General features: G+C 39.5%; 2 protein-coding genes across 9 annotated transcripts in view; both read right to left on the reverse strand.

Moving 5' to 3' along the window:
• Positions 1 to 3494, reverse strand: part of nrxn2b (neurexin 2b) — a 698285-nt gene extending 694791 nt beyond the window's left edge. For all 8 annotated transcript variants that reach the window (XM_082527645.1, XM_082527647.1, XM_082527643.1 and 5 more), the window contains exon 1: positions 2877 to 3494. The gene's annotated coding sequence lies outside the window, so the exon portion shown is untranslated. The remainder of the gene's footprint in view (positions 1 to 2876) is intronic.
• Positions 1 to 23082, reverse strand: part of LOC309698133 (uncharacterized protein) — a gene marked incomplete at its 3' end in the record, with an annotated part of 399753 nt that overhangs the window by 214672 nt on the left and 161999 nt on the right. The window lies entirely within an intron of this gene.

The raw sequence follows: 23082 nt of genomic DNA on the forward strand, positions 1-23082 counted from the left end.
GAGTTAATGAGGCAGATTGCTCTCTTTGTGGGATTACAGACAGATTACCCATTCCGATTCTCTTCTCTTCCAATTTTACTCTCTTGGTCTCTTCGGTGGTAAACCGGAGGGGCCAGGCAGGGCAGAGGGGAGGCGTGGGGAGAGCATGAGTACCCGTGTTTAGTGGGAGGTGAGGTAGAAGACAGTTTCTCAGCTCTGTCTCGCTGTCAGAGGAAAGATGTCAGCTGCTCAAAACACTGACCTATGAGTATATAGAATTTCTGAGTGATGCCTCAGCCAGCTGCTTCAAGGGCTGGATCTGAGCTAAAATACACCCAACCTAAGACTGAATCTCTCATTAATCACATTAAGTCTAGGTCCTTTATTAAATCTATTCCCTGATAATAGCTCTGCTAATCTTTGTCTACAGATTTCTCCTACATAGAGTAGAGTCTTCTCAATAAGTCACATTATACTTTTGCAAAGGTTATTTTCCAGCATAAAAACAGGCTGATGGCTGTGTGTTGACCCAGAATGATGGCATTTGAGTTGAAAAGCTGGAGATTTGTATTCAGGAAAGTTGGTGGAAACCTCATGACAGAGGAATGAGCGAAAACAAAGAGAAGCACAGGACCTCAAATCCACTTTTTGCACTCACTGAATAACAAACAGTGAAAAGGTCTGGAAAAATTATTCAAATTGCAGAGGAATTTGCAATTATTATAAGTCATCTCTACCCACAAAAGCAATGTTAAGCACCCTTCATGAAGTGCACTGAAAGCTCTGAGAACAAAAGTGGAACTGTATACGGGCCCATTTTCTGTCGAAGGTGTCTGCTCAGTGTGTATTGTTATAAAATGGAGAAGCTATTTAGGTATTTCTAAAGCCATTGTCAAAGCTGGAGTCATTAGACTGTGTTGATGGTGTTTCTTTTTACAAAGTGGGATTTAACAAGAAACTGCCAGAGTACAAGTATTTCTGGGGAAAGACGTGTGCTGTCAGTGTTGATTGAATAACAATAATAATGACAAAAGATGGAACAAAAAAAAAGATTTTGTGCTGTGAGTTAAGTGCCGCTGGACTTCTGTAGTGTGGACTTGTGTCCTACATTTCTAGCTTGACAAAGTAACCAGGAAGTGAGTCATATCACCTTAGTGGATCTCTCCTGCAGGGCTTCATCTGCATTAAGAACATGGGTGGCTTCATAAGAAATACCACCTCATGTGTGGTCGCCCCTTCGAGGGTTTCATTTACTCCTTTAACTAATGAATCCAGGTCAGTGAGTAAGAGCTGGGACGCTTCTCTCTGTGTTCTTCCAACTTTGATAAACAGTGAGCATCTTCTTTGCCACTGATATTTCACAAGGTCATAAAAAGGCAACATAATATGCCCCCCAAAAAAGAAAATAAAATAGGACTCGTTTTTTATTAGTAATCAAGATGCAAGCAATAAACATAACGGCGAGCTAATGCTCTCGTATTTATTAAAAGTTCACTGGGCTTCATTTTAAAAGCACCGAGCAGGTCAGCTTCCCGCTGGCGTTCACACAGACGTTCATCATGTGGCGTCTGCTGTCCTCTCTCTGGTCCTTCCCATCAGCGTCCGCGTCTGCCTCTGCGCCGCCGAACAAGACAGAGCTCAGTGCTCAGTTCAGATATTGGCCAGTACAACTAACAACAACCCAGCCTTGAATCTGATAATCGGGGATTTTACCGATCTGTAGCACTTGTTAATTACTCTTTTGGCTCGGGGATTTTGTGCGGAGACACCGTTAAGCACCCCAGTGGGCGTTTGGCGACACGGTGGCGCAGGAGTCTCGTACGGTCGCAGTACACTACTCGGCGCAATATAGAGTCCAAAATACCCACGCACCTGCGTGCGTGCATTTCCAACTCGTTGTGCGGATCAGTTTTACTTGGAGAAACACTTCTGAGGTCGCTTTAGGGAGGAGAGTTACAGACCATAGGATTTCTGTCGTTTAACAAATAAAAAAACCCCCGCATCTGTTCATTCAAGAGTATACCCTCGGGGGGCACAATTGTCCGGGGCATCTTTTCCTTTTATCCTTGCATTTCTAATAATTTGAAGTAAAATGTTGCTGGATGAATAATTCCAGCGGATAAAGCCAAAATCAGAAACCGACTACTCAGTGAGAGGACTCCCAGCAAAATTCGCTCTTTTTGGACTGAAGAAGTGCGTACAATTAATCAGGCTGTGCGCGTGTGTGTAACGAAATAGGCGAGAAGTATTATCCCACAGCGTACACTCGCTATAATTCAACCATATATTCTGTTCTAAAGCCGAGCAGCTAATTTGAAACAAGACCTCGGGTTTAACGAAGGTCGGAACCTGTAAGAATAACCTCTCAAGTCATCTGCACGTTGCGTAAATACAGCCACAGCTCCCCGAGGCACAAAAACTGACTTTCCAATTAACCGTCACCTCGGTGAAATAGAAAGATTTTTGTTCCCTTTATTTTATTTTATTTTATTTTATTTTACTCAATTCCCACACTCTGACATTGCTGTCACGCGTGGTTTCAAACCACATATGTCCATCATTCCCCCCCGCACGCCAAATTCAGCGTGTCTGCTCCAAGAGCCGCAGAAAACAAACAGCAGACCTCAAATCCACTCGCCTCCCAAATCTCCTCCAAATATTGACCCATTACGCATCATTTGCTGCTCGCTACATCTCAACAGCACAAAGCGAGGAGTGTTTTAGTGTAGCTTTTATTTTTTCCTGACATCACCTGTCACCAATTGAAAAGCCTTTCCACAGAAGGACAAATCCTTATGGCCAAACGAAAGAAGGTAAAAAAGAGCGCACACGCACACACGGAGTGACACACAGAGCCATACAGTCACCAAAGCAAAGAAGAAAAAAAAAGTCCTTACTTGTATTTTGCGGCAATCCCTTCGATATTATTCTCCAGACTTGGGGAGGTTTGTAAATATCCCTGGGTATAGTCTGGACGTAGTTCAGGCTTCTACGCTTATTTTCTGTTCAATTTTTATCCAGAGCGTTGAACAGACCCGAACGCAGGTTTTCTTCCCCCCCTCTCTCCTTCAAGACAGATGTGAACGGTCCTGGCCGAGCCGCTCCACCTGCATCCCTGCTGTCAAGCTAGCCAGAAGGCAGGAAACTCCGCTTTAGATTCTTCTTTCCAAATTAAAACATCCACGCTGATGTGTTCCGTTGTGACTTTTATTGTGAAGGTCCTGGCACCCCGTTTCTTGTGGTTGCTTTAAGGGCCTTTTGACGCACCTCCACCTGCATCCACTGGAACAGAAGACAGCGGCATTAGCAGCAGTGGCAGCGGCACCGCACTGAAGAGGCCGCCCACGGAGACACGCCCCACTCCGGCTGGACAAGGCTACTTCACCCCGGGCGAAGAGGGCAGGTGTATTGTGCAGATACTTCTCTCCCTCAGGAGTTACCACACATAGAGAGTGAAGGATTTAGAAATCCATAGACACGGTTATCAAACAACAAAACATAACCCCCTCCCCCAAAATGGGCCACAGATTTTATAGGTTGAGAACCATGGTCACAGGTTCATCCAGTAATGCAAAGATGAGAGCCAATAGACTGCCATAAGCTGTTTGTGAATGTAATATACATTACATTTGTCTGAGTCAAAATGGAGCAATAAAGCCCAGACTTATTTAAGATACAACAATAGAGTGCACTGCTGCTATTATTTTCTAATGACTGCTCGCAAACTGAAACATTTCTGCAGGCAATTATGTAAACAAAAGAGCAAGTCCACAAGCTCCTTTTGAACTTCATAATTAAAGGGAAAACAACATAAAAGGGATCTTTTTTCTTCTTCTGCAGATAGTTTGTTTATTTGAATCCACACAGAAAAATACCCCATAATAATTTATGATATCCCAAATAGGTGAGTTAAAACGAAATACAGCGTATATATAAAGAGAATATTAAAATCTTGGATTACATAAGGGTGTGCTTTTTTGTTTATGATAAAAAAGAAAAAGAAAAAACTGAATGAATGTAAAAGTATTTACTTCATCTTACTTAAGTGATTTAAAAACAAACCAAAACCTGGTGTTTGCAAATCTACTGAGATCTACAAGACCCTGGTCAAAAAGCATCCCATTCTGCCTGTATATCTGTATCTTCAGAATCAGAATCAGAATCAGAATACTTTATTGATCCCTGGGGGAAATTATTTTTTGTTACAGTGCTCCATTTTAAACCAACATTAAGACAAGACAGACAATACGCTAACTAAGAATAGTACAATATATACATATATATACATACATACATACATAAGTCACTTATAAATAAATATTTGGAAAAGAAACATGTGTAGTTGTAGCAGCAACAGTGTGTTAAGTGGATGCGTTGTACAGGGAGATGGCCACAGGCAGGAATGATTTCCTGTGTCGTTCAGTGGTGCTTTTCGGTAATCTCAGTCTCTCACTGAACGAGCTCCTGTGACTGACCAACATGTCATGGAGTGGGTGGGAGGTGTTAGCCAACATTGTCTTTATCTTGGACAGCATCCGCCTCTCCGACACCACCTTGAGGGAGTCCAGCTCCATCCCCACAACATTGCTGGCCTTACGGATCAGTTTATTAAGTCTGTTGGCATCTGCGACCCTCAGCCTGCTCCCCCAGCATGCAACAGCATAGAGGATCGCACTGGCCACAACAGACTCATAGAAAATCCTGAGCATTTTCTGGCAGATGTTGAAGGACCTCAGTCGCCTCAAAAAATAGAGACGACTCTGGCCCTTCCTGTAAAGTGCTGTGGTGTTTTTAGCCCAGTCCAGTTTATTGTCAATGTGTACTCCAAGGTATTTATAGTCCTCCACAATGTCAACACTGACCCCCTGGATTGAAACAGGGGTCAAGTGTTTCCTGGTCTTCCTGAAGTCCACGATCTTGTTTGTTTCTTGGAGTATGGACACTCTGTAAGTCAGTTTGAAGGGATAAAAGGTGCATATGCTCTGAGCATGGTCTAATCACAGTTTTTTTTAAAAGCTATAACTCCTCACAGCAAAGGAACAAAATGAAAATTTCATGTTTTTCATAATCACCATTGTTAATATTTTCCACAGTGTCGGATGTACAGACAGATGCATATATTACTGTAATGTAAAGTAATTCTAAATTAAATGATCTATTCCTCGGAGTTAGCTCTTATTATTACTTATTGCATTTTTGTTTAAATCTTTGATGCATTTTGTGTAAAGTCAGCATCTGCAGTACTGCAAATCCATTCAATGAATGCAGAATAAATGCAGCTTTCTGCTACAGTTAAGCACGGATTTACTGATGTCAATTGATGATCAGGTAGCCACTTTATTTGAACATGATGAAGCTGCAAAGAAGTTATGTTTTGTTGACCATGATTATATTTGGAATCAAAGAGAACACAGATATCAGGGCAGACTAGGATAACAGTTAAGGATAAGAAGGATAAGTGTCTATGTGGTATAAATATACCATTAATAGTAAACATCTTACTCTGTGTGAGTCTACTAAATGTTTCCGCTGCTAAGCTTTTACTGTGATAAATATGTCATTTTCAAATTCACAGTATATTTCAGCTGGTCAAACATCAGCTGCATTCAAAGGTTTTGTAATGTTGAGAGGCAGAGCTGTTTGCTCAAGTGGAACTAATCCTACCAGTTAGTTTAATTGCATTTAGTTTACATCTAAGTGCAAATCAGCCCCCAATCAACAGCTTAAATTAAAACCAGTAGGGTTCTTAGCCACACTGGACTTAAACCCCACTGTTGTCGTTGTTGTTTTGTTATTTTAGACCACATGCAGGATGAGCTTTAGATAGCCAGGCCACTCTTTTTCTGCTGTGCTGTTATGTATTACCTTAAAGGCTAGCCCATTGCCATTGCTCCTGACAAAACCTAAGTGTCACCTGCACAAGTGGGAACATTTGATCTGGGCACAGATGAGGGTCATTTGAGTCAGGAAGACCACTGGAGGGTGAATGAACTGCATTTCTCTCTGCTCTTACTTTCTTTTTCATGTCCTTTGTTAATCATGTCAGACTCTGGGCTGACAAAGTTCCTCATTAGAAGCCTCCATTGCCTTCATGTGGTCCATTGCTCTGTCTTGCCTCAATGGAAGAACGGCTGTGTCTGCTCATCACATCCTACATCTTGTGAGCAAATTGTTGTAGAAGAAGTCTTCATTTCAGCCTGAGATACTCTTCACAGGAAATAGTTTTTCCTTGGCCAGAACACCGTGGTCTTTCATTTAAAACACATTGCTATGCTGTAGTTCAGTATTCACATATAAATATAATTTACTTATAGGATGGCTAACTGGCTAATTTATGTCCTCCCAAATGATCAATCAGAGCCCATTAGGAACACACATGCACGACTTACATGTAAGTCAGTAATGTGTTTTTTTAAGTAGTAGCAGAGTAGTTCACTCTGTCCAATCAATCTAACCATCAGCATGTTCTGCCTTGAAGGTCTGTCAACAATAGAAAAACCAGGGTGTCGACAGAGAGAAATCACAGTCCTAGTCAATGAACCTGGAAGGGTGGGTATCAATCAGCAGTTTATTGAACAGCATGGCGTGAAAGAAGCCTTTCAAAAGAGTACCAGAACCACAGGAGAATTGATCTCCCCAGTCAAAATGTCAGATTTAAAACAGTGGGATTTGAAAGCACATTACAGATTGTGTCATTGTCATTTCAAGTTTTTCAAAGTTACACCTGCTCGTGTTTGGAAGACAGAAACGTAAACGGTCAGCCCTCTTGTCTCTCAGTGTAGGATTTTAGAGGCCTCCTTTTGGGATGATCCCTCACTGTAATCTTGACCCAGAATATTCATCAGCCAAGGGTTCCCACTTCTGATACTAAATTGTTATAAAGATCTGAAATAAACAGATCTACAAAAACAGGTTGTCTTAGTGAGATTTGAATTTGCCTTTGCAGAGGAGTCAAACAACAATACAGAGCACAATAGCAGCCTGCGTGGCTTTTCACAAGGAAAAATAACAAGCATAGAATAATTTATAGAAACATGTTATCTAACCACCATGGTCGTAGAATACAATCAGAACATTAAGTAAAAAAGATAGCTTGTACAGTTGATTATATCTTGTATTACAAGATTATATAAAGACAAAGCATCATCATCATTTTTGCCAGGCCTGTGGCGTTTTTTCACATTCTTCATTCTGTATTTTTTGGTGAGTTGAACAAAGTTTTGTCACAGATGTTAGTGACTGTTAAGTTACGTACAGGCGGTGCATGTTGAACGTGACGTGAGGCAACCACAAATGGTTGGGGATGTGGAAATAAACATAAAATACAAAAAAATAATCCAAAGAATTTGTATTTGTAATAAATCTGGATGAAACACATTGAGATGTACATAATTTGTGTATTTGTGACGATGTAAAGCTTCATCCAGATTGTCCCACCTTTAAAGGAGCAGATAGGGTATAGAAATATGCATGCAACATGTTGATTATAGTAAGATTACTAATCCAGTAATTGGTCAGCAGCCACTACATCCTGGAAACACAGTCTAACACAGACAAAGATGGTCATTCCCACTATAATGAAATAGTATTTTGGTCAAACTGCTCACAAACCTTTATTTGAGATGTAATTTGAGGTCACAAAGAGACCTGGTGAAGGGGCTTATCTTCAAAAGGCCAAAAAGCACCAACTTTATACATCCCATTGTTTGTTTGCAAAAATGCCCTTTCCCACAGCTCCAGAACGTCTTCTGATATATAAAAGTCTAAGCTATCATCAGAGAGTGTTTTTTATGAACAGTATATGACATTTGTCAAAGTCCTGTCTTTCACAAACTGTGGTCTCTGCGGTCATTGTTAGATGTAACCATCAATCAAATGTGAGTCAGTGTTATTTAGCCCAACGAGACTTTTCTATCACAAGCGCCATCTAAAAATAAATGAAAATATCTCACAGCAGACAGATGTCAGCTGAGTGTATAACACAGCAAATAGCATCAAATAACGACCAGCTTGTTATCATGATCTGATTTGAATCCAATAGAGATTTCATGCCTTTTAAATATCAGTATAACTCATTCCAGTCATATGTCTTCCAGCGCCTTGATTTATTATTCTCTACATATAAATCTGGCTGATTTGATAAGCTTTCACTCATGAGTAATTCATTTCATTGGAGGACCCAGTGAGGTTGTTGTTTTTTCCTCATTCTCTCCATTGAGCTAATTAAAACTAATTGAATTGAATTGATGGTACCAAGCCCCTGAATTGCAGTGCAACCATCTCGGTCCTGCTCATCCTTGAAATGAGACAAATCAAGTGTGCCGTGTAATCAGACATGAAAAAAAGTCAACACGCCAAAGAAGTTATCTCCCTTGTTTGTTGTTAGCACATTATCCCATTTCCATCAAATTCACAAATAATAACTTGGCAGAGCTGGCGTGGAAGTTGCTGTTTGAACACAAGTAAATGTTTTTTAAATTTTTTTGGTTTATATTTTCCTGTTCTTAGTATACCCAAAATCCTCCCTTAGTTACGCTGTGATAGGTCTAGGGCGCTGGGTGAGTCTTTCTTCTTCAGTCATCTTTTTCACTCACTATGTGTTTTTGCACCTCTCTGCATTTAATTATTAGTTATTATTAGTCTCTGGTGGACATCTTTGCATCTTTGTCATGTCTTCCTCCCCTCAACCAATCAGTTGCAGCAGATTGCTGCCCCTCCCCGAGCCTGACTCTGCTGGAGGTTTCTTCCCGTTTAAATGGAGTTTTTCCTTCCCACTGTCACCATATGATTGTTGGGTTTTTCTTTGTTTTCTGTTATTTATTATTGTAGGGTCTTTATTCTACAATATAAAGCACCTTGAGGCAACTGTTGTTGTGATTTTCTACTCTATAAATACAATCATATCAAAATAAATACAGCTGCCTCATTCAACTGAACATAAAAAAGGGTACAAGCACCAGCTTATATTCTTTGATAATACATTCGAAGAAAGTTGAACTCAGTTACCCCAACAAACACTTAGAAGTTTGACCTGGTGCATATGTGTGGTGTCAGCAGGTTAGAACTTAAAATTATTACTTCAATAAATGAGCTCCTACAGGATACAGTAATAGTAAACAGGGCAGGACTCATTAAAGGAATGTTTACCGATCAATGTGTACTTACTGTAAATTGAAAGTGCTGTTGTTGTGGTGAGAAACCTAAAAGTTTCCTTCCAGATCATTAACTAAGAAGTGAAGACCAGTGCTGAGACACACTGGTCCAAAAAACGAATCTGTCTCCACTGTGTAAGAAGGATGTTGATTAATGGTCAACAAATGACAGAGAAACAGCAGAGAAGAGGTTTTCATGCTGAAATCGTTGAGAGTTTAATATTGCTGCAACAAATCTGTGCTGCTACCCTTTGAGATACATTTGCAGAATGGCTTCCTGAAAAATGGTGCAGTATTTGTTGTTTTAGTAAAAAGAGCCTCTGGAGCAAATGAGAAAATAGTGTTTGATACCATTATAGGGCCATACGTCCACATACATAGTTGTTTGGTCAACAAAATGTCACATATTGATTGTTTATTTTCTTTTAGGGTTATAAATCTCTAAACTTGGCAGAGTTATGCCAGTGATACTTCAGCAACATTTGCCAGATTGTTTCTGTAGCCTAAGCAAATTCACTCACGCCAATCCCAATGTAAGATAAGCAAATTATTTTGATTTGACTCTCTAGTTTTTTTGTTTGTCTTTTTGTGATAAAATTGATAGGATAGACAGATCATACAAAGGAGCATTTTTTATATAATTAGTAATAATAATGTATTATAAACAAAAAGACAAAAAAGTAAGGAAATTTCTATTTTCTTTTATTATTTCTTTCTTATAACAATGTCTCTTAGCAACCTTATAAATCCTGTTTATTTTCCTATAAATGGTGCCACTGAAATTGTATTTTTGGCTTGAACCATAGAATTGAGTATGTGAGTTGTGCTCATGACAAACTTGCCAAATCTTTCCAAATCAGCAAATGTGGTTGTGTTGGTCACTTTGGTATAAATGACATGTCCACGCTAATCCCACAAGTGTTCATTGGGTTTAAAGTCAGGACTTTAGGCAGACTATTCCATCCTCTCCATTCCCGGCTAAACCTCGCACTGTGAGGATGAGCATTATCATCTTGGAGGATGAAGTTCTGACCGGACTGTGGAGATATGGAATTGCCACTGACTGAAGAATCTCACCTCAATATCTCTCTGCATTAAGATCGCATCCAATCATTACTTGTTTGTTCAGTGAGGTAGATGTCACCCCACCATCACACTACCTTCACCAAAAGTTCTTACCCTATCAATGCACCACTCAGGCCTACAGGCACCCCTATGAGCCCAGAGATTGGTTATGTGCAGTCTGTTCCAGATTGGCTGGGTAGAGAGCAGTCGGCCATATCATGCTTCAAACCTCGACTGCAAATCTGCAGAAGACTCCCTATGATTTTTAAATTTAGAGATGGTACTTGGGCTCTTTCCAAATGTTACTACAACTCGGTTTTGAGGAACATCAATTTGAAGTTGCTCTATGGCATGGACTATATTCAGATCAGTAAAGCATGGCATGCGCCCAGCTCACAGGTGCTGCTGATCAGGCACCTGATTGTCAGTTACCTGTAGTAACAGAAGCTAAAAAAAACAACAACAACGAGAGCAACAACAGCAGGATGAGCAGTTTGGAACTGGCAGAGAGGATCTGGCAAGATTTTCATGGGCACAACCCACATACACTGCTGTTCAACCCACAAATGTGTTTTCCTTTCAAATGTGACACAGTTTTTCCAACAGTATAAAATTAATTGCCAAGAATCATTGGTACAACAAAGAAATAATCAACCAAGCACAAATTTTGTTACGTTTGTTGATAAGTTTATTAAATGGTACTTTATGAAAGACAAAAGCATATTAGCCTCAAGGAAATTAGACGGAAGATTGCAGTTAACAAAGACTGCTTTTGGCACATGCATGGCAATTCTCCTGACTGGGAACTGACTCATTATCAGTTTCATTACTTCAACTGATGCAACAAAGTAGACAGTAGCAGTAAAAGAAAAGGTATTTCTCTCATCAAGATATTTGTGGAAATTTTATTTCAGACTGAAAAAAGCACTTTAACTGAACAATAACTGAACATGTAAGCAAACGTTGATAGAGCTGTCCGATGTGTCTGAAGCAGAAGCATGAGATAGTACCTTTGATGGAAAAAGTCGAGATACATCAATTATCTTAAAAAAATTGTCAAAGCAGCACTTCATTCATCTGGCCACAGTAGCAAACCACTCCTCAGATATAAATCTGTAGTGTTGAAGGGCGTTGTGGGAGAACTGTGTGATCAGCATTTATAATGAGGCAAAAAGCAAGCATGCTCTCTCCAAAGGCCTAGTTATGATTAGATGATCAGGCACAATGGCTCCGAACATATTTACCCTACAGAGCCCTTTGGACATGGTATGTGTGTGTGCATGTGTGTAACGCAAGAGTGACAACATCAGCACATTTGCAGATAAACGCTTCTACAGAAGACAGAGAACAGAACACAGATATACAGCCGAAACAGTCTGCTGGAGATTTGTATCTGTTTCTATAAATTGTGTGTTTGCATGTGAAATGTGTATCAGTATTTTTATGTTCTTTTTCATTTTTTTTATTGTTTTTTACAGTGTAAAGAAAGGGAAAAAAGCCATATTGCTGTAAAGATTACAATCTGGACTGAGACCTAAATGTATTTATCTCTGCGTGGTGTATTTATGAGCCTCTCCAGACTCTGAGTGTCTTCTCACCACAGCGTGTGCACAGATGCACATCAGGGGGTGCTATTTTCCACGGGGCCCCTCCACTGATTGCTGTTGCTGCATCGAGCACAGACAGCAGTGGTCTGTGTCTGAGCAAGGTGGGGGCAGCGTGGCTATTGCTATCATCATGCCCGGCCACTGAAGGGGGGATGCACTGTACACAAAGTGTGTTGGTTGACAATTATTCCTTCTCTCTCTTCTTCTTTTTTTTTTATCCCCATGAGGTGGAGACTGCCAGCCACTGGTGAACAATGCTGCTTTTGTGATGGACTATCAAGACTGAGAAAATCAGAGCCGAGCTTCCCTCTGTCAGGCAGCATGTGTACCTGTGCTGGTATTCATGTGTTTGTGTGTGTGTGTCTGTGTGCGTGTGGGTTTGTCTAGCTCTATTTAATTTAGAACCTTACATCTTCAAGGTTACACCATAATGTTGCTTCTGAGTGTTACAAAATTTCAAGACACAAGATATTTTTGCAAAATATCACGGCGTATCTGGTAGAAAGCACCTGCATTTTACCAGCAGGCTGAACACGTTTACACTTGGTGTGTATGTGGTTTCTAGAACAAGAAAGAAATGAAAGAAAATGCAAACAAATAAACAAACATCATCAATAACAATACAACTGGTTACACAGTACCATAAACTTGATTTATAAGCTATCAATCCAGCTTCAGCTGACTGTAATTATCTGAAAGAACAGAGAGAAACGTTATTTGAAATTCTCATACGAAGTGAAAAGACAGCAAATATTCATATTCATGCTTTTTTTTTTTTATTTCTGTCATACATGCTTTATCCAGTGGCAGTTATTGAAATTTTCAATATTTTAACGTTTTAAACAATGTGTTCAGCATTTTTGCTGTTAATCCTTGTCAGCCAAAACCAAAAGCAGTTTTTTTCTTAATCTTGGCCCTAATATGGTCTCCTCAAACACACAACTGACTGGAAGCACAGAAGCCCAAATCACCTGCTCAGCAAATCATAAGAAATTTGGCTCAAATGAAGGGAGAGTGGAGGTAAAAGGACTTGTTCAATTCAATTCAATTTCATTTTATTTATATAGTGCCAAGTCACAAAAACAGTGGCCTCAAAGAACTTTATATTAGATAGATAGATAGATAGATAGATAGATAGATAGATAGATAGATAGATAGATAGATAGATAGATAGTAGGGGTGCAACGATATTCGTATCGATATTGAACCGTTCGATACAGTGCTTTTGGTTCGGTACGCATATGTATCGAACAATACAACATTTGTAATTTATTTTATCAATTTTCCTTCTGACGATGCTGTCTGTGTTGAGCGCTCAGTGAATCTGCGTTCGACTACTCCGCCTAGGCTGCACTGTCGAGCGCAGATCCACTGAGCGTTCAACACATACAGCATCGTCAGAAGGAAGAGCGCAGGGCAAGCTAGCGAGACAGAAGTTAAGCTCTCCTTGCAACAGGCAAATTGAACCTCATTCAGATCTGGCGTTTGGAATTATTTTGGTTTTCATGTGACGTATGACCCTGAAGGTAAGCGAGTCATGGACTAAAGTAAAACAGTATGTTGGATGTGCCATGCAATGCTCACTTACATTGGTGTGAACTAGTGTGTTAGCGCAGTTAGCTCGTTAACGTGTTGGCCGTCTAGCCCCATGCACGGAGCGATCGGCGGTAGCCAAGGAGCTGGTGGTAGACTTCCGCAGGCACAAGCATTCTCCACTGCAACCACTGAACATCCAGGGTATGGACATTGAGGCTGTGGACAGCTACAGGTACCTTGGTGTTCATCTGAACAACAAACTGGACTGGACTCATAACTCAGACGCCCTCTACAGGAAAGGGCAGAGCAGGCTGTACCTGCTGCGGAGACTCAGGTCGTTTGGGGTGGAGGGCCCACTCCTGAAGACCTTCTATGACTCTGTGGTGGCTTCTGCTATCTTTTATGGTGTGGTCTGCTGGGGCGGCAGCATCTCTGCTGGGGACAGGAAGAGACTGAACAGGGTGATCCGAAGGGCCAGCTCTGTTCTAGGATGCCCTCTGGACCCAGTGGAGGTGGTGAGTGACAGGAGAATGGCGGCTAAGCTGTCATCCCTGTTGGACAACGTCTCCCACCCCATGCAGCAGACTGTGACAGCACTGAGCAGCTCCTTCAGTGGGAGACTGCGGCACCCACGGTGTGGGACGGAGAGATTTCGCAGGTCTTTCCTCCCCACTGCTGTCAGACTCCACAACAAAGACTTTAACTGAACAAACACACACATCCACACATGTGCAATAACACTAAGTGCAATAATCCTTTCTGGCATCGTTGTATTTTTACTCAGTTGTATATAGCATTCGTATTCTATTTTTATCTTATTGTATATTTTTATTCTATTTTATTCTACTGTATATAGTATATTATTTTATTCTATTCTGTACAGCTGTGTACTGTATTTATTCTTATTGTATTCTAATTTTTGCGTCATAACTTTTGCACTGTCCACTTCCTGCTGTGACAAAACAAATTTCCCACGTGTGGGACTAATAAAGGTTATCTTATCTTATCTTATCTTAGCTCGTTAATGGAGATTTGCCGTGTTGTGGCGTTAAGGTCATTTAAACGAGATTAACCTGAAAGCACTAGTGGGAACACAACGAATATGACTGCACATTTACGCCGACATCATCCTAGTGCAAAGACAAGTGGAAGCAGAAAAAAAACAAGCAAGCATGCTACTAACTTTAGCCGAGTCATTTAGACAGCTGTTAGCACATGATTCTCCTTATATATGTTTAATATGCTGCTGAGAATATAGCCCAGAAGAAGCGGATAGTATAGCTTTTATTTTCTTTTCCAAAGATGAGTGATTCCTCAATCAGATACAGGGCTTGCAATATCGCTAGCCCGACGTCCCGGGGCTAGAGATTTTTTCAGTCGGGCTACCAAAATCTATCTCTGCCCTGCCCGTCGGGCTATTGTAGGAAAAATATATGTCAATGCTTTTGCATTCTTTCAGAAATGTAGCTGGGTAATTATGTCATTGGCATCGGTGAGCCACTGTCAATATGTGACATATTGAAGTCGCGTTTGAATTTGCGCTTGTTTTTTTTGCTTTCACTTTGCAATCGTGCAAACTGTGTATAGAGAGCGACAGCACTGATCTGTGAGTGATGATAATTTGTGCACCAATTCCTCTGACATCGTCTTATTAATCGTTAGCTTACTATGCAAACATGACAAGTGAAATCTCCCGCAGCAAGCTTAAACATGTGAGAGGTTGATCGCGCAGAGAATCGCTGAGCTTATGTGAATGCGTGTGTAAAAGCATTTCAGTTCTGCTGAGCCAAATAAGACAGGTCAGGGTGAAGAAGTGACAGCCAAAGAAAAGCTTACCACAAAACGGAGAAGTTATGACAAATCAGACTATAAGGCAAAAAGAAAGTGCAGCTTTATGGTTTCATGGACAAAAGAATTTCTGTGGCTGCAATATGACGAGCTAAATAACCAGGGCTGCACATAAGTGGTCCGCAGGTGCGCATTCGCTGTCAAAATAAAAAACACGCACAAGGGTTAGGGTTAAATTTAAAAACTGTACTTTTGAGTTAAAATATATATTTATAATTTTAATAAATGACAAATTAAAAATGCATGAACATTTTTTTGTATCGAAAAAATATCGAACCGTGAATTTTGTGTATTGTTGCACCCCTAATAGATAGATAGATAGATAGATAGATAGATAGATAGATACCAATACCAACATTGAACATCTTAACACAAGCATCAAATGTTTGTGGAGAAACTGAAACAAGAGAAAGTACATAAGCAGGGGCGATTTTAGCCCATTTTTGATGAATGAATCAAAGCACCCCCAAAGATTTCTTCCTTTTTTTTGACAATATTTGCTGTTTGTGTGACACACTACTAAAAATATAAAAAGCTTACAGTACTGTACTTGTTTGAGACGTAACATTTTAACAACAAAAGTATAGATAACCCCCCCTCCCAAAATGGTTTGTTCCAGCTCGCCTCTCCCCTACTCTGGCTCTAGCCTCTTGCTGCCAGAGCGATGGTGGCTGAGACGCAGCAGAGCTGAGGTGTTAGTGCCTGGCTTAAAACAGGACATATTCACTGCATTTAACCTTCAGTTACTCTTTATATAGTTAGGTAGGATTCAGACCATGTTTATTTTTAGCTGAAAAGCATTACACCAGGTAACCTGCTGGGTTGAAAATGTGTTTTCCGACAATGTTTGCTACCCTACAATCCGTCCTGCTGTGTAGTAAATTCAGCGACATTTGACCCTCCCGTTGCTTCCATTGAAATGTATACAGCCTATTTAAAATCTAAAACTTAAAATTGTCCGCAGCCTACTGTTGTTACCACTGTCCTGTTTGAAATGGATACTAACTAGCTAACTGACTGAATGCCCATTAACCTTATAACTCCTGTTGTGTGTGTGTGTGTGTGTGTGTGTACAGAGACAGCCAGGTTCATAATGGATATAAGGAAGTTTTTTCAAAAAAAGGAGCCACATTCAGGTAAAAGTGTAAAATCAAATGATCCGTCAATCAAGAATAATGTTGGATCAGTGTTTCAATGTTTATATCTTTTATTAGATGTTCATGTGGTTTGGTTATTTGCCTTTTGGTTGAAAGTACACTGAGAGAGGACTTTTTGTTAGTGATCTTAATAGAATTTTTTTCATATCAATGTAATTTTTCATCTAATTGAATACAATCTATTTGTGTATGATTGTCAGTCCACAGAGGGAGAGAGGAAAGAGGGAACGTGAGGAGAAAGTACAAGGTCAGGAAGAACCAGGTAAGAAAACAGACAGGAAACAGTGACAGGCAAAACAGAAACTATTAAACTGACAAAGAGAAAAAAAAACTAATTTTACTCACAGTGTCGAAGTTGTGTCCTCCCTATATTAAAACTGCTATACAGAATCTGCAAAACAAACTGGGTTGAAACATTTTTGACCCTCTTTAACAACATTCCAACATAACATTATCATTGATTGGGGAGATTAAAATTAATGATATATTTTTATGTGGTTCAGCCACAACTCTACTAAAACCTCAGCCAGTAATAGGTAGACCAACTTTTGGACCGTCCACTTGTCTGTATGACTGCCGCAGTACATGCGTCACATTTGTGCAATCAGAAAGTGCCAGACAGCCCTGGTGGAGTGAGGAGCTGTAAAGAGAAGCAGATGCTCTGTTTATATTCGAAAAATGTTTTAAGCTTGTTTCAAAGATTCTGTACAGCAGCTTTAAATGTTTTCCAAAAGCACACATACACTTCTCAGTGTTTCTCAAACTTTTTACAGTGTGTACCACCTGATAAAAATGTCAAGCTCTCCTAAGGACCACTATGAAAGCATGAAAGTCATAAATCTTACAACACAAAGTTATTATTATTAAATTAGTAAAATTAGTATCTGCAGTAAAGATTTTTTCATACATTGTATAAATTCTACCACAGGCAAAGTTGCCTCCATTTTTATAGCTTTTATTAATATTTTGTAATAATTTATTCTGTTTTGGGAGTGTTTTTTTATGTGTCTGTATTATATTATACATACACATTAAAAGTGAATCTCTGTCCAAAAAATGCACTCAGTTTACTTTTTACTCACTATGAGCATCGTTCATTATTCTCCCACAGTAATTAAGGTTAGGTTATGTATTTTTTTTTATTCCAATCCATTCTTCTTTAGCAGCATTTAAAGAACCGTTATCAGATTTGATGTTTTTGTTACAGACTTTTCAAAAAAGTGTTTTGCTTTTCTTTCACAAATGTGGAGATTAAATTGTGTTAAAATGCACAAAACAGTGATGTCGTGTTTTGTGACGAGGACCCAGGCACCGAGAGACTTGATGAATTTAAGAATCTTATGATTTAATAAAGAAATTTGCAGACTAGCACAGAGATGGTAAAATTATGATGACTGATAACGGAGACTAAGACAACAGACGATGAGGACAGGGAGGAACAGGGGTTTAAATGCACCAAAGTGACAGTCAGAGAGAACTCAGGACAACATTTAAGGATGCAGGGACTGACAGAGACAGGTTTATCTTGCCTGGCTGGGCAGCTCTCTGGGTGCTCAGCACCCCCAAAGCTCTGATCCTAAAATCGTCCCTGTACATAAGCCTGTTCACAGCATACTTTGTAACCATGTTGTCTAATGTGACTGATGGGGGATGCACTTTCTGAATCTATGTCAGCTGCAGTCCTCCGCAGCAGATATCCTGAAGGGTTCATTTTAGCACATTTTCTGCTAAGATCAAAACTTCTCAAATAAATATCGCAACATGTTTGGTAAATTTCCACATTTCCTGAGATTTTTTTCCCCCAACGATTAGTTAAATTCTGTCATCTCTTTGCATAAATGCAGGTGTAACATCTATTACAGTCACACTAACTCCCCACCCTATTTAGCAGGAGTTCTTAGTGTCAGGAAATTAAAGATTGTTGGATTGTATGATGCAGCAATAAGCAGTCAGCTTGTAGCAAGTAATTATTTGCCCCTGACTCTGCTGTGTCATGCTTTATGTTGATTGCTACTAGGTATAGATTGGAGTGAGGCCTAACCTCATACTCAGACAGTGAATGTAGAGCTTATACATAGCAGATAAATGACACATGGGCCTTTAAAGTATAGGAAAGCAGACTTGCATGCATGAGTCTGGTTTTAAAGAGAAACTGAGATGGCCTCCTTTGTCCCTGATTGCAAGTCATTCCTTCAATCTCTCGGTCAATCTTTTTCTCCCCGTCTCACTTTCTTTCTTTTTTTTTCTCCGGGCCATCTCTCACTTAATCTCCCATTCTTTCTCTCTCCACCTTCAATTCAGTTTAATTTGCTTGGTTGGCATGGGAAGTATGCATTTATGTCAGCCAGGCATCTGCAGGGATAAATGATGGCGCAATAACCATAGGGAAACAATGCTCTCAAACAGGAGGGAGTAGGTATCGCTATTGAACCATTAAATAAGGGAAGGCTCAATGCTCCCTGTGACTTTCTAGGACAGAAATGAGTGTCTTTTTTCCTCCAAATGACTCTTCTATCTGCAGCAGGGCTGGCCTAAATCAAAGTGATGAAGTAACTTCTAATTTGTGCAGTTTTGCCGCCGTATCCTATGAAAACCCATTTATAGTGGAAGCTGAGTGTTAAACAGTGTGGATTTACTGAATGCATGAGTGCCACTGATGGATGGAGTGTGGCTCCATTTTGACTTAGAATAGGGATGCATGGATGGGTTTTGGATGTTTCATGGAAAGTGTTGTTAAGAAAAAAATATAATATAAATATAAGATATATATACATATACATATACATACACACACACACACATATATAAATGTATGCAGATAGATAGACAGATAGATAGATATTTTTCAGGAGACTGCTGTAAAGCACAGATTCAAAACCATCCCCATGTGCTTCATAGGGTTAATAGTTTCTAAGACGGCCACAGCATATGATTTACATTATTTTCATATTCAAATCAAAACATTTCTTAAACCCCCAATGCCCTAAAGTCTGTTTTCCATGATTCACACTTGAATTTTTAGAAAGAAAAAGTTCTGATGTAGAAGCATATTAGTGTTATTTTTATGACCTCTGTTTATTATATCATCATGATGAGCAGAAATGAATCGGGTCTTATTTACTAAAACTTGAAATATAAAGTGAATAATGATGAAAACATCTTGAAAGTATAAGATATTTATATTTACGGTATTTTCTACTTCCTCTGAGTTTACTTCTCGTGTCCACGTGTCTGTCTGGTCTCTCTGTGCCCATGAACACATCTGTACTCCTGTCCCTGTCTTTTCTCCCGTCCTGTTTCCATGTTTTTATCTCTGTGTTTTGTCCTTTTGTCTCCATGTCTGTTTATCCCCAGTAATGTGTCTTAGTTTGAGTCTCAGTGGGTGTTACTTCCTGTTTTACAGTCTCCTGACTCGCCGGTGAGATGTTTAGTTATGATTCTCTTCAGCTGTGTTCCCCATGTGTATCATCTTACCTTAATCAACCTCTTGTCTATATACTGTATGCAACGTCTTCTGGGTATTGTTCTTTTCTCCTGCTTTGTGGGGTCATGTGTCTGTTAGGTCAGCTCAGTTAGTAATTAGTTTGTATGTTTCCATGTTCTAATTTAGTTTTCTTTTCTTTTCTTTTTGCCAGTATTTAAAGTTCAAATTTTGAGGTATGTCAGTCTGCTAAGCCCCGCATCAGGGTTCACACCCTGTTTGCCACACACCTTTAATTTAATCATGTCTGTGGCTCTTCTTATAAACCTGAGCAGGTCCTGCACATTCATCCCTCCTGTACGCTGTGTATGTGAGATCTATTACAATTAGGTGATACTGCACTTATTCTGAGATAAGGATATACGCATCATTTTCTCTTAATATGATTTACTCACAGTGTGATTAAAATGGATTAAAGGTATTTTAAATTGGAATGAGGTGCAATTTGGATTACACCTCATTCCAACAGCTCAGACCAACAGCTTTTTTGTACATGGATTTAAGATCCTGGTAGAAAAAGATCTTTAGTAATAATACGAGCCTTTCTTATACAGTTATCGTAGGTGAAGGATTTCCTGAGCATCAAAATATTTACTTTTATGCCAACATACCTTGTGATCACAAAAATTAAAGAGGGGATATAATTAGAGCCATTTCATCTCCAGCTGTCTGTAGTTAATACATCTTTTTAAATATTGAAAACCAGAAATGAAGCAAAGATAGGATCTTAATAATCCAGGCTCATTTTTATACCTAAATAGAATATGACTTCATTACAGGTGGTCTAATCAAAAAAGGGGAAATTCACCCTGAAAACACAGAATACACCATGTGTAATATATTCCTGGGCCCTTTTTGAGCTCAGTTGCATATTTTTCTTATTCCCTTAGATAACTGAAGTGATGCAGATGATTTGAATATCAGGCTTGGATATTTCCTAGGTAGATATGACAGAGTCTGATAACAGCTTTTGTTCAAAACTTCAAGTTAATGGCAGGTTGTGGTACCAAATAGCAAAAGCTTTTTTATAAAAGCCCCATTTCAAAGTGACATTTAACAACCACAATGTAGATACAGTTCAGAATATGCTACATTTCTCCAGGGACAGTGGCTTGTTGTACCTGGATTAAGTGCAGCTCTTGATTGTTAGCGGTGTGACATTTTCAGAAAATTAGACTTAAAATAATCTGTGATATCTGAAGTGTTTGTATTTATGCATGTGAGCGTGGCTCATAACAACATGCAACATGTTCTTACATACAGTTTTATCTAAGGTGATATACATCCACTACTTAGACCTACATACATATATTGCATATGACTAACAAAGTCTCATCTTCTGCAAATACATATTTGCTTTCAAACGTCATTATGGGTAATTTTCCCAGTAACCATATGCTGAAAAACACCTTTGTCCCTTTATCATTAATTTTACGTGAGATGCTCACACAAGCCAGTTATTAGTGACAACGTGGCTTTCGATAACTGCAGATTAGAAAAAAGAATTCAAAGTTTTCTCTGTACTTCTCTCAGTTTGCCTTTACAGGAAACCATAAACCCTGTTCGTACACCGCTCCAATTACTGCAACACTGAAAATGGTCCATGTATTAAAGTGTGCTGCGCCTCTATATTTTCCAATGTCATTTCATTTGTCCAGTAAAATTAAAATGACATTTCTCATACATACACTGGCTGTATGCAATCAAGTGTTCATAAAAGATGCCGATGCACGAATAGCAAATCAACTCACTTGAAATGCTCACTGATAACTACAGGTGCACTGAACCTCTCTTATAGACCTGGTACTTTGTAGCTGTGAACAGCAGTTCTAAAGCTTGTTTTTAAATAGAAGAAATACACACACGCACAATTCTATACATACACACATATATATGAATTTGAAATTCAGTGCCTGAAACTGTACCAGTGACCTGCACATCTGTTTAAGGCTTCTCTTGTGTTACTTTGTGAGTGAAATTTCAGCCTCACACTTCCCATGAGGCGCTTTCTGGCAGTTGCCTTCCCCATACACCTGTTAAATGTGCTGTAATTGTCTGTTAAGTACTAGTGAGCATTTCGGAAAGGCGTAGATGGAGGTAAGGGAACTGAGCCAAGTGGGTTTTTTGAGTTTTATTGCAGCTGGTTTGAGGCGAAGCAAGAAATGGAGAGATGGTGCCAGAGGAGGAAGATATGGGGAGGCGACGCTGTTAAGTTTTCATCTGTCATTGTGTCATGAAATGGAATTCAGAAAGTTAGAGAGCCAGTCAATGTGCTTACAGGTACAGAATGTCTGACACTCGCACACTCAGCGTCAAAAACTGCTCACAAAAAAATCTGGAGAAAGTTCCACATCCACTTTCCCAAACATTACCATCGCTCTTTTCCTAAAATGATATTTAATTCAGCTTTTTCACTTTTTATCCAGCCAGAAAATAAATAAGAATTCATATCGAGCAACCACAGGTGTGTATTTGTGCATTTTAAGGAAGATTGTATGTCTCCATATAATATATTAATATATTTCTTGAACTTTTGGAATTACAGTATGAATGCTTGAAAACAACCTTTTAGTAGATGCAATGTCTTCTTTTCCCTGACAGTTGTCAAAGAAAAGAAAACAGATGCAGGTAATAGCAGGATGGAGAAGACCCTATTAAGTGTAATGGGGCTCTTCTTTTAAGTAGAAGTAAATAGAGAAATATATGTACAGCAGAAGGCAGGTCAGAGCTGTTCACTGTTTTTGGAGTCATATTGGGTTTGCTTAGCTAGAAGGTCCAAAGCCAAACATAATCGACTGGAAAAATACCGACTTTTATCCAGTGTGAAACACTGAGGATACCAAAAAACAAATGATAATTGACAGGCACTGAAAAACCTCTCAAAGAGGTGGAGCCCTCAGTAATGGACACCACATTGCCTCATATCACTCTTACCTGTCATTTACATCAGTACAGAGAGAATCCAGTAGACCTAAACTCTTTCATAAGATTGTGTGTCTAAACCTTCAGTAAGTGTCTGAACTCTCGGACCAATGCAGCAGATACTTTTTATCTTCTTTGCCAGGCAGCAAAAAGTCCAGCATTCAGCAAGTGCTCACTTCTGCTGAGACCAGGTGACTGAATCGGCCAATCTGCCCCCAAAAAGCTCTCAGGTTGTTTTGACTGTATTTTTTTAGGTTTTGCCGCCCAATGATTTTTGATGCATTTGTCTGAATGAGAGCACACAGAATGTTCCTGTACACCTCTGCATTCATCCT

This window comes from Aulonocara stuartgranti, assembly GCF_965226115.1.
Source record: "Aulonocara stuartgranti genome assembly, chromosome: 3".
Lineage (NCBI taxonomy): Eukaryota > Metazoa > Chordata > Actinopteri > Cichliformes > Cichlidae > Aulonocara > Aulonocara stuartgranti.